The 11,352-nt window shown below is 38.8% G+C and overlaps 1 pseudogene; it reads left to right on the forward strand.

Moving 5' to 3' along the window:
- Positions 1-10,464: 10,464 nt before the first annotated feature.
- LOC114106485 (NADH dehydrogenase [ubiquinone] 1 beta subcomplex subunit 5, mitochondrial pseudogene) lies at positions 10,465-11,101 on the forward strand (annotated as a pseudogene).
- Positions 11,102-11,352: the final 251 nt, after the last annotated feature.

Genomic DNA, 11,352 nt, shown 5'->3' on the forward strand with positions numbered 1-11,352 from the left:
ACCACCTTAAAATTACAGCAACTGAAACTTTGATCCCATATACTCAACCTTGAGTATCTATGTTTGCAGTTTCCTTGTCCTAGTCTAGGCTGACTCAGCCACTCTTCCTCTCCACAAGACTCACATGTACCCTGAGTCTTGGCTTCAGTGCTGGCGACTTTGGAATACACTAGTACCAGTAGAAGTCAGGAAGCCCATCCCACATTTCTAGTGTCTCCTATATTACTACTCAGACTCAAGTAAACAGCAGGACTTCAGGATCACCAGCCACTTCTCTGGACTAAATGATACCTCAGCTAATGAAGTTGTTCTGCACATCTATGGGCTGTGAAATGAAGATGGGACTATTATTGTAATATTTGGCATGACAACTCTAAGCCTTACACAGTTTTCCAGACCCATGGAGAAGAGAGATTAAACCCTCCAATGAATTCTCTCTGCTTGGTGCAGTCACTGTTGCACTGCTTGGGACTACATCTAGCTTAGGTGATGGCTTTTGTTCTCATAACTTCAATGAGCAACCAGTTTTCCTAGGATCAATGTGTGGGAACTGTCTTCCTCTTTTCTTCATTGTAAGAAATTGATTTAATCAAATGGTAATAATTTCCTATCTTATAATATTATTTCTCAGATTTCAGTTTCTCTCCAGGGAGTAAACAGATAAGGAAGAAGGTGGTCAGCCCGCATTTTCCCTACCAGAATCTAGACCTGACTCAGAAGTGTATGGGGTCTGAAAGCATCTGGGAAGCAGTAGGTGTATCACACTCTAAGTGCAGCCCTACTGACCAGCTCCATGTGTGAGGTTACTTTCCCTTGCACCTGCTAGTTCCAGTCAGTCTCTGAGAACTATTCTCTCTATAGGCTCAGAAAAGTCAAGCTCTGTTTCTCCAATGATGCTGAACAAACAGTTTTTTGACAGTGAGATGATACTGTGTCTGTACAATGTGAGCCAAGAGACTCCTAACAACAGACACACCACTTAATCAGGCTCTAAAGTAACCATCTCTTTTCTGCACAAAAATAGACTTCTGCTTATACCAGGACTTCAGTGAGATAAGAAGCATACTCAAATAAAGAAGACTCATCCTACCAGTGTGTTAAAGGAAGATCAGAGAGATGCTGGATGCTGTGTCCTAATCCTAGTGGAAGCTAAGAAAGATAACTTTAAGGACACCATGCCAAAGTCTGGTCTCCCTTCTTTACACCTCTCTCTTCAAAAGTGACTGAATATAGGGAATTATGGATGTGCATTATCAGGAGTACCTTCCCTGACCTAAGATAATCTTCACTGTCCTGTGCTCTTACACAAGCATCATATCCCATCCAGGTTTCTCTATCAAGACACCCTAAACTGATGTGCTTATAAACAACAGATAACTAATTTTTACTCTTAATAGAGGCTGGTAACTCCAAGATCCAAGTGTTGGCATATTTGGTGTCTGCTAGTGGCCCACTCTCTAGTTCAAAGATGGCTTCTTCTCCTTGCATTTACACATGGTACACAGCCACCTTCTCAATCCTCTTCTTTAAGGACACCAATCACTGGGGCTGGGGATGTGGCTAAAGCGGTAACGTGCTCGCCTGCCATGTGTGCGGCCCAGGTTCGATCCTCAGCACCACATACAAACAAATATGTTGTGTCCCCCGAAAATTAAATAAATAAATAAATAAATATTTTAAAAAAGGACACCAATCACATTCATGAGGGCTCTGCCCCCTAAAGGGCCCTTTTTCATAAAGCAATGAGTAATTGTATTGTGATTACAATATTTACATTTTTTAGGGAACCAAAACATTTTTATCATGGCATATAGTAACCTCACCTTTCCATGATGACTCCAGGGATGTGAACACTGATTCTGTTCTTGAGCCATGTATCTCTCCTAACTATCTGGGTATCTTCTTACCCAATACTATTGCTTGCATGTACTCTTACCCACTTAGTTTAAGAAAAAATAGACTATTCTTGTGAGGTGAAGGGGACTTCACCTAAAGCATAGGCCTTTAATTTACCCAATTTCCCTGGCCCAGCCTTAGTCTTCACATTGGGATGATGTGAGTACAGAAAATTTTCTAGCCTTGCTGAGTTCCTTCTTGTAAATACAACTATAAATTCTTACTAATGTGGACAGCACAGGACACGGTGATATTTGTATTGTATATGGTACACAATAAGGGCAATCACTATTCTGGAATATATACATTTTTTACATGATTGGCCAGCTAAGGAAATATGGGGAGGGAAGTCATCTCCCTTGTGTTGATGGACAGCTCATTTTGTTGGGATGGTAATAACCATGTGGTGATGAGTCTTTGTTGAGTATCACAAAGCCCCAAATACTTAAGTGTGCAGGGAACATAGGTTAGATATCAGCTGTGCTCTCTTTGATTCTCTTCACTATGTAGGCACTGTTTGAAAACACATTGGGCCCTATCATTATGGATGGACATCATTGCACTTTGAATCTGAAGACTGTCCTCAGGTGAGGCACAGCTCAAGGGATCATGGAGGGAACATTGTGTTCATATACCAGCACTGAGGGACTTCTCTGGGCTCCAAAAGTAACTGTAGCACTACATCCAGGGTGCTGCCAATTGGAGAATACTTGTGTGTGCATCTTTGGTGGATTATTGTCCTGAAAATGAAGGGAAACTTCTTTCAACAAGTGTCAATTTCTCCAGACTGAGGAAGATGACACAGCAGAGAATTCTAAGGGAGAAAGGTCTTGACTTTGTTCCTCAGCCTAAGGGTATCAAATAGAATAGATTTGGAGGGTCTCTATATTTCTTGTTCCACTGACAGAAATCTGACAAATGGAGTATCGTATCACCTAAAACAAATAGTTCATAAAAAATTACATAACTGACACAATTGTGTGTGTGTGGGTGTGTGTGTGTATTACAATGAATCTCCACATCATGTACAACCTCAAGGCTGGAATACTAATTAGAATAAGACATATTCCATATTTCATAGATATGTCAAATATCTGTACTACTGTATTTCCTGTATATTTAAAAATAAAAAGAATTAAAATAAATTAAAAACTTTACAAACCATAAATTCCACTTCTTCATAATATAATACTTTCTCTGCTGAAATTTTAATGTAATTGGAATAAACTAATTAAATTTTTTTAATTGTATTCAAAGTTTCCACAGTTACACATTTTCTGGCACAAGAAAATTTTCCAGGTTCTATAAACTGAAAAGAACTATTACTCTGGAGGAACAGAGGTTGTGAATTTGTGCTGGCCTCTATAGGTATTTATTACCTCTTAGTATCTCTATAGGTGCTTATTTAAAAATCAAAGCTGAGAATCAAAATCAAATTTGTAGCATAGAACCACTGACAGGGCCAACAATAATATCAGAGGTTCCCTGGATTAAATTTATCTTGGGATCAAGTAAGAAACTGTATGCCATCCCAGTAATTTTGAAAATTTGTGACATATCATTGTAGATTTAAAAGATTCAAAATCTAAGAAAATAATTCTAGATAGTAGACATTGTCACTTTCTACAGTCACTATGGCATAAGAAACTGTGCAGTCCTCCCATCTCATAGAATAAGAATATGGATACAATGTATAGCACAACCTTTTAGAATACAGGAAACCCAATAGCACAGCAGACATGGGGATAAAAGGAGTGGCTTAGTGGAAATGACACAGCATTTCCTTGCAAGTGAAAGTGAGGAAGGAAGGCAGAGACCTAATTTCAAGACAGGTGGAGCATCTGATTGATACACATATGATAGAGAAAGAAATCAGGCATAGTCCCTTAATCAACTATTCAATCCCTCAAAAACCCTTGTTTAGAAATGTTGAGACAAAATATTGATGGATTACTTCTGAGTCCATAGAAACAAAATGTATCTGCATGTGGATTGGATGAAGGAGGTTGATTACTAAGTGTCCAAGAATGCATGTCCCAGGTTGGGTTTTATTCTATTACAATCTGGCACAACAGGAGAACTACACCTGTAAGTCTTAAGATTCACTGTGCTTTCTAACATTATAGTTAATTTAACTGTTAAAAGGGCTTAAAGAAGAAGATTAAAATGCAGCTCAATTAGGTGGCAATCATGGGAATAGGTTTATTTATAAACAAATATTACAAAATTGTAAAAATATATGTATATGGTAGATTATATACCCATGAAGTCATATGGAGTTTGCAGCCTCTTCAATGGGAGACCTAATTCCTTAAGTTATCATTTTTTCATGATTTTGTGCTTTCCATAATACAGAAAACATTCTGAGATGGAGAGGAAATGGAAGCATATCAAAACTGCAGTATTTAGGAATCCAACCTTCAATATATAGACAGTTACTGATGAGCTACAGAAACCGGTTGGGCTCTCAAGATGTTGGACCATGAAAAGGTTTGCCCTGTGACCTGAAGGGGACACAATGAGACTATCCTGTGGTCCCTACACAGCTGTTCAGTAAGAACCATTCACTCAAAGGAGTCCTAGCCTTGAGGAGGGGCTCTGAGTTAACTGAAGGGGACTTACCAGTGTGTTAATTCTGGCATAGCAGAGTTCCCTGGGAAGAGAACTATGTCTTGTCTCAGCAGTTCTTCAACACAAGTTTCCCCCAAGTGGTAAAGAAAACCTTTATTCTCTTTATTCTGTAGTTGGAGCTAAACTCCAGCACCTGGCTGGGGTGGGGTGAGGTGCCTGGGACAGTCATGATGGAAATATTTGCATGAAAAGCCCCTCCTCTGCAGAAAGGGGGAAAGAAAAGGAGATCTGTGGCAGCTCACCTCCACTGTGGGACACAGGAAGTTGTGCCTACCATGGCCTGGACTCCTTTTCTCATCCTGCTGCTCTCTCACTGCATAGGTAGGAAAAACCTTCAGCAATCAGTTCTCTATTCACTGTTTGCATCAACTCTTCAGGTATGAACATAAGAGAACTTTTACCATGAACCCTATCTTCCCTATTTTTCTCTGTTTGTAGGTTCCCTCTCCCAGCCTGGGCTGACTCAACTGCCATCTCTCTCTGCATCTCCAGGAGCATCTTCCAAACTCACCTGCACTCTGAGCAGTGGCTTCAGTATGGGTAGCTACAGGATATATTGGTACCAGCAGAAGCCAGGGAGACCTCCCAAGTATCTCCTGAACTACTACTCAGAGTCAGACAAGCAACAGGGCCCGGGGGTCCCCAGTCGTTTCTCTGGATCCAAAGATACCTCAGCCAATGCAGGTGTTCTGCAAATATCTGGGCTCCAACTTGAAGATGAGGCTGACTATTACTGTGCGTTGTGGCATAGTAATGCTTTTCACGGTGAAACAGGCAGATGGGGAAGTGGGACAAAAACCAATTTGCCACAGGCTCTGACCTATGCACTCATATTTTGATATTAAAATACATTAATTTATACAATTATAAATCTCTCTCACACTGCACTTCTTTCCCAGCATTTCATAAATAATTATAAAGATTGAAATAATCCTCAAACCAATGCAAAAAAAAATTGAGCTAGTATCTGAACAGTATTTTACTAGCATCCTATATATGATATCAAATTCTGCCATATCCAGAAGACAGCCGCCAGTGAAGTCTTTTTCAGTTCTTGAGTGTGCCAAGGTGCATCCAACACTCCAGCACCCCCTTCCCAACTTTTAGAGATCACACTGATTCCAAGGACCTTTCTTAATACCACTCAAGGTTCACAGCAGGGACAGCACCAGGCCTTGTTCAGAGTACTCTGGATAAATAAAACTAAGTAAAGATAAGATTTAAATATGATTGGTGTGGGAGGAAAAAGATCAAGGGATATCTGACTGAAAGTGCTGAAGTTTAAAGATTTTGTCATCTAATAGTTTGTCAAATACAGTCTAGTCTGGAGAACCTGCCCTCAGGGACAGGGAGAGGTTTAGACTCAGGAATGGCTGTAGGCAGAATGTGCACACCCTTGGTGTTGGCATCCTGTGAATGGTGAGGGGCCCTCAGCAGTCAGGAATGATAACCTTGTGTCTATGTTTCTCTTTCATCATTCATTGTTATTCACTGCTAGAAACTGAGGTCCTTGAGAACTTGGGCTTTTTTTCTCATTTATCACTGCCTTCTAAACAGCCTGTTGGCTGCCACAAAGGACAAAGTCAACAGGTATCTGTAAAATGAATATTCACCTAGAAAGGAATCCCAAGGGTGCGAGTAGATTTGAGGCAAAAGTCTTGATTTCTGGATATTCTTGGTTTCAGTTTTTTGAAGAAGAGATGTTAAATAAGAAACTTAACCTCATAAACTGGAGAACAGGAGAGGGATATGGAGGACTGAATCCTGTTTATGGTGACCTGTAGGAAAGACTAGATCATATGAGTTCATGTGGAGACAGTGAAGGAGGACTTGTTGTGTCTTCAGGTTCTGAGTAAAGAAATGATAGGAGCAGGTGGATAATGGAGATTAGTCTGAGCACCTAGGACAAATCCTTTGAGCCAATGCACCACATAGCAGGGAATGATATATTAACACCTACTAACTTTGAAATTATCTAAGAGCTACTGAGTTATGCATCAACAAAATGTTAAACACGGATATTAAATTATTTGTTACAATGTAAGTAATCTAATATTCAACCAGTCAGTTCACAATCCCACAAAAAATTCTCATAGGGTAATTTTAGAAAAAGAAAAAGAAGTTTGGGAGCTTGCCATCCACAGAACAGATGATTTTGTACTGGATAGAGGGCTGGTTGAATCAATGAATGATAGGTAGAGAATAGATTTGCTAGTGTGTACTTGGTTATTATATAACATGGTGTTTGATTAAACCCTGCATCAGCAAACAGTACATTGTATTGTGCTTTTGTTCACTTTACCAAATATTAAAACAGCTAAATTCACTGAAATGTGGAAGATATAAATACAAATCAATTGACGTTTAAGTGGTTTAAATCCATTGATGAATTCAGAATGAATGGAACATGAAAAATATCTGCATGTTTTAAAATTTATTCTAGAAAGCTACACTTATTTTCCCCTCTAAAAACACACCTTCACATATAAAAAGAACAGAACTAGGATTGCTATTTATTTATTAAGTCCTCTTTTTTGAAAAAAATCTAAAAGAAATGACAGGCTAATGGAGACCACAGGATATATGGGAATTCTCTTCTTTCTATAAAATTTTCCTGTTAATCTACAACTATTTTCAAAAATAAAGTGTACTAATTCAAACTATATATGATGATAGATATGTAGACTTTCTGAAACATGTATCAATGAAGAGATTTGAATTGCACAGCATATTTTTTAGGCAAGCTAAATTTTATGATATCATTCAGATATGTTTGCACATCCCATTGACAGGACTGTTTTGAGAGTGAGAAAGCACAATAATAATTAATGAATAAGAATCAGATTGTCTTAGAATCATACCATGAGGCTTTTAAATAGAAACAATAACCTGATGAGCTGCAGAAACCAGTTGAGTTCCCAGGTCTCAAGTCTATAGTAAGAAAAAAGTTGGGTTTTCAAGTTTCTGGGTCATAGTGTTTGGTGTGTCCTGTGACCAGCAGGGGATTCTGTAGGGAGGCCCTGTAATCCCTACCTGTCTGCTTAGTAGGCCCATTTATTCAGAAGATAACTGGCCTTGCAACTCTGCCCTGTGACAACTGATGGGGACTCTCAGAGGCTGTACCCTCTCTGGTCTGGCACAGTTCCCTGAGCAGCAACTTTTATCTTCTCAAGAGACTTGGGCAATCATGACCCTAACATTTGCAGAAAGAGTCTCTGATAGAGAGTGGGAACAGAAAGGAGGACTGGGACAATTCAGCCTCACTGAAGGGATTAGGGGAGTGTTACCTCCATGACATGAGCTCCTCTCCTCTTGCTGTTCTTCTCTTACTGTATAGGTAAGAACAGGCCTTAAGTGTCCAGATTCACCTCCTGAGCTTGTGTCAGTCCCCTTTAGCTTTTATCTTGCAAGGAGCTTAACTCCAGTTCTAGCCTCATTTACCATGACTATGTATATTTTCAGGTTCCCCCTCATAGCATGTGCTAATTCAGTGAGGAAGATCTCTGTATCATAGGAAACATCAGCTAGACTCACCTGCATTTGACCATTCATGTCACTGTTGGAAAGTACTGGATATATTGGTAACAGCAGAAGCCAATGAGACCTTTGTGGCATCACCTGATTTTCAAGTCAGACTCAGTCAAACAACAGGGCTGCAACATCCCTAGACACTTCTCTGAATCTAAAGATGTCTTGGCCAATGCACAAATGAAACTCATCTACTGGCTCTAGACTGAGAATAATGTTATTACTTTACCATACAGAAGAACTGACATTGTGCTCTAGATCCATGTGAGGCATAAAGCTCCCCTGTGCTGTCTGGGCCTGTTAGAGTCTCTGATTAGGTATAAATAAAGGGATAACTTCCTTCTCCAGATCTCCAACCAGCACCTGATGTTCCCCCAGACAAGTATATATGAAATTATAGATTAATTTATAGATTAATTCTGATTAACTTATAGATTAATTCACTGCTCATGTAATTTCAATTTACTAATTTTTATACCAGCATAAGTGACCTGGTTGAACATAATTTTTTTTTCAGTATATAAACTGGAGAAAGTTTAAAGAGGTTATTTTGGCCATGCCCAGGTCAGAGTCTAGAAGTGACTCAGAGATGAATGTGGGCTAAAGTTTTCAACTGAGGTTCAAGATACAATACCAACATGGAAAAGGAATGATGTCCTTTATTCAAAAAACACAGCTTCATGAAGTTTAAAATAAGAGCAATATAGTTTATATTATCATCAGTATAAAGTAATTCAGAGCATATCAGAAAATATCTAAAAGTATTTAAACAAAATGCCAAGGCACTGCCAGAGAAATAAAAGACAACTTAAAGTAGCAGATATTCCTTATTTGTGCACTGAACCTCTCAATGTGGTTACTATAGTTTTTTACAATTAATCCAAAAACAATTTCTTGAAATGTCTTTGAGAAAAATATATCTGTAGTAATAGAAAATTTTCCCAGCAAAGAAATGAAAACTATAATTAAAAGTATCAATGAAACAAAAGCCCTGGGAAAAGACTGTTCAAGTTTGATGTAGCCTGACTGTCTGAGCAAAGGGAGGAAGTTGAATTTTGAATCCAGAGACACATGTTTTGTTCTAGGTGATCAAGGACAGATAAGCTTTATCAAGGAAGGGGCACAGAACAAGTGTGGGAAACACCCCGTACTGAAGCTATTGGTCAGGTTCCAAATAAACCTGGCAGGTGCTCCAGAAGAAAGTGAGATGGTGGCAGAGTCAGGTCAGGCTGGGCAAAGGTAACTTCAGACCCAGCCACTGATGATCATTTGGGCAGAAATGAGGGTTAAACTGCTTAAGGGTCTCTGTTGGTGAGAACTTCCCCAGGTTTCCAAAGCTTGGCACTACCTGTGCTATGAAAGAGGAGTATGAGGAAGAGAAGAGTCAAGGTCATAGTGGACACAGCCCCGTGAGGCCTCAGAATAGGGATGGTTAGTGCACGCTTCTTTTGTGATCTCCAATTGTCTGGAAGTGGAGGGCTGTTCCCACAGAATTGGTTCCCTACTGGTGAGCTCTGCTCCACACTGAGTCCCTCTAAAGACAGAACTTGGTTCTATAGACAGAAAGAATTGTGGGTACACAACTGTGCAGATACTGAGAGAACCTCACAGTATGCCCTGCTGCTCACTGGACAGATTTCAGTTTCCCACTAGGAATAGTATTACTTGAATCTGCCTGGAAGTCTGGTCACTGGTCAGTCAACAGACTTCAACAGACAATCTCTCCTCTGTCACAATGGAGATAATAATAATAATAAAAAGCTGCTGCCTCTGTGAAATTCATAGATTCTAGGAAAATAACATGGGGCATAAGGTTCTTGTATCATACCAGAAGATAGCATACAGGAGAGAATTCAGAGGGTTGGGAACCAAGACCTGGATAGTTCCTTCCACTGGGACCAGGAAGAACGCAATGGTATCTAAGTCTGAGTGGAAAGTAGGTTCCTGAATTAAGACTCTCACAGTTCTAAAGAGAGACACACATTCTTTCAAGAAGTAATCATACATATTAAATGGCATGGTATGTAGAAAGAATGACAGAATACATAATGAACAAGAGCATTAAGCAAATGTAACAGCAAACGTAAAACTTGCAGAGTATACAGGTCCCTATAGGTGATAATGAGGTGTAGTGCTTGAATTAAAGATTATAAGCACAAGACAAGATTGATGAAACTTAGTGCACAAGCAACAAGATGTGAAGTGGGAACATGAGAAAATCTTCTTGCTATTAGTAAAACACTTCTGTCATTTATGTAGATTTTGTGCCTGTCATTTTCAAGGGATCCTTTAAGTACATTAAGCCTGGTGAACAATAAAAAAATGGAAATCAGGATGCTAATTTTGTGGCCATATTGGTAATAATATCAAGGTCTTTATAGTAGAAAACCCAGGGATAGATCACAGCAAATGACAACCATGAATTTGTTGCAGTGGGCTCCTGTCACTGCACTGGCAACTCTCTCTGGCCACCCCATTGGGACTCAGCTTGGATTTTGGAGGGCTCCTCACCCACGTTTTTCCTGAAGACTGCCATATAACTTAATATTTACAGTTCCTGTGTGACACAGTACACACCATTGGGAAAAAAAAAACTGTTCATCACCAAACCTTCTTCATACTATGACAGGCATTTTGAATTTTTAAAAATTTTTTGAAATTCTATATTTTGTTTACTGGACTTTCAGTAGCAATTGACATATAACTCTGGTAAATGTATTTATTGGTGAATCTAAATTATCAGAAAATTTAGAAGGTTATATTCCAGAACACTGGGAATATTACAAGCATCCTATATCAAGATGGATTACTCATACTTTCTTTGACTACCCTGAAAAAAAAAAAAAAAAAAAAAAAAAAAAAAAAAAAAACAATAGCTACTCTTCACGTGGAATCTGAAAAAGATGCATTACAGTTCAAGGAGCTAGAAGTTCAAAGTCTAATTTGGGAGAGAAGCAATGGGCCTTGGTAACAATATCCAACTATTGATAAAGCACTTATTGATCATTCTTCAAAAGCAGCTCCGATAAATAATTTATTTCATTAAATACAAACTCTAGGGCTGGTGTTGTGGTTCAGTGGTAGAATGCTTGCCTAACATGCATGAGACACTGAGTTTGAAGTTTGACTCCCAGCACTTCATTAATAAAATCCCAATTAAACTCAATGTATCCTCCTCTGTGGAAAATAATTTATAAATATATATATATATATATATATATATATATATATATATAGTCTGTATTTTTGCTCTATAATGAATAAAAGAGCTTCTTCCATTAAAACAAAACAGAAAAG

This window comes from Marmota flaviventris, chromosome 1, assembly GCF_047511675.1.
Source record: "Marmota flaviventris isolate mMarFla1 chromosome 1, mMarFla1.hap1, whole genome shotgun sequence".
Taxonomy (NCBI): Eukaryota; Metazoa; Chordata; class Mammalia; order Rodentia; family Sciuridae; genus Marmota; species Marmota flaviventris.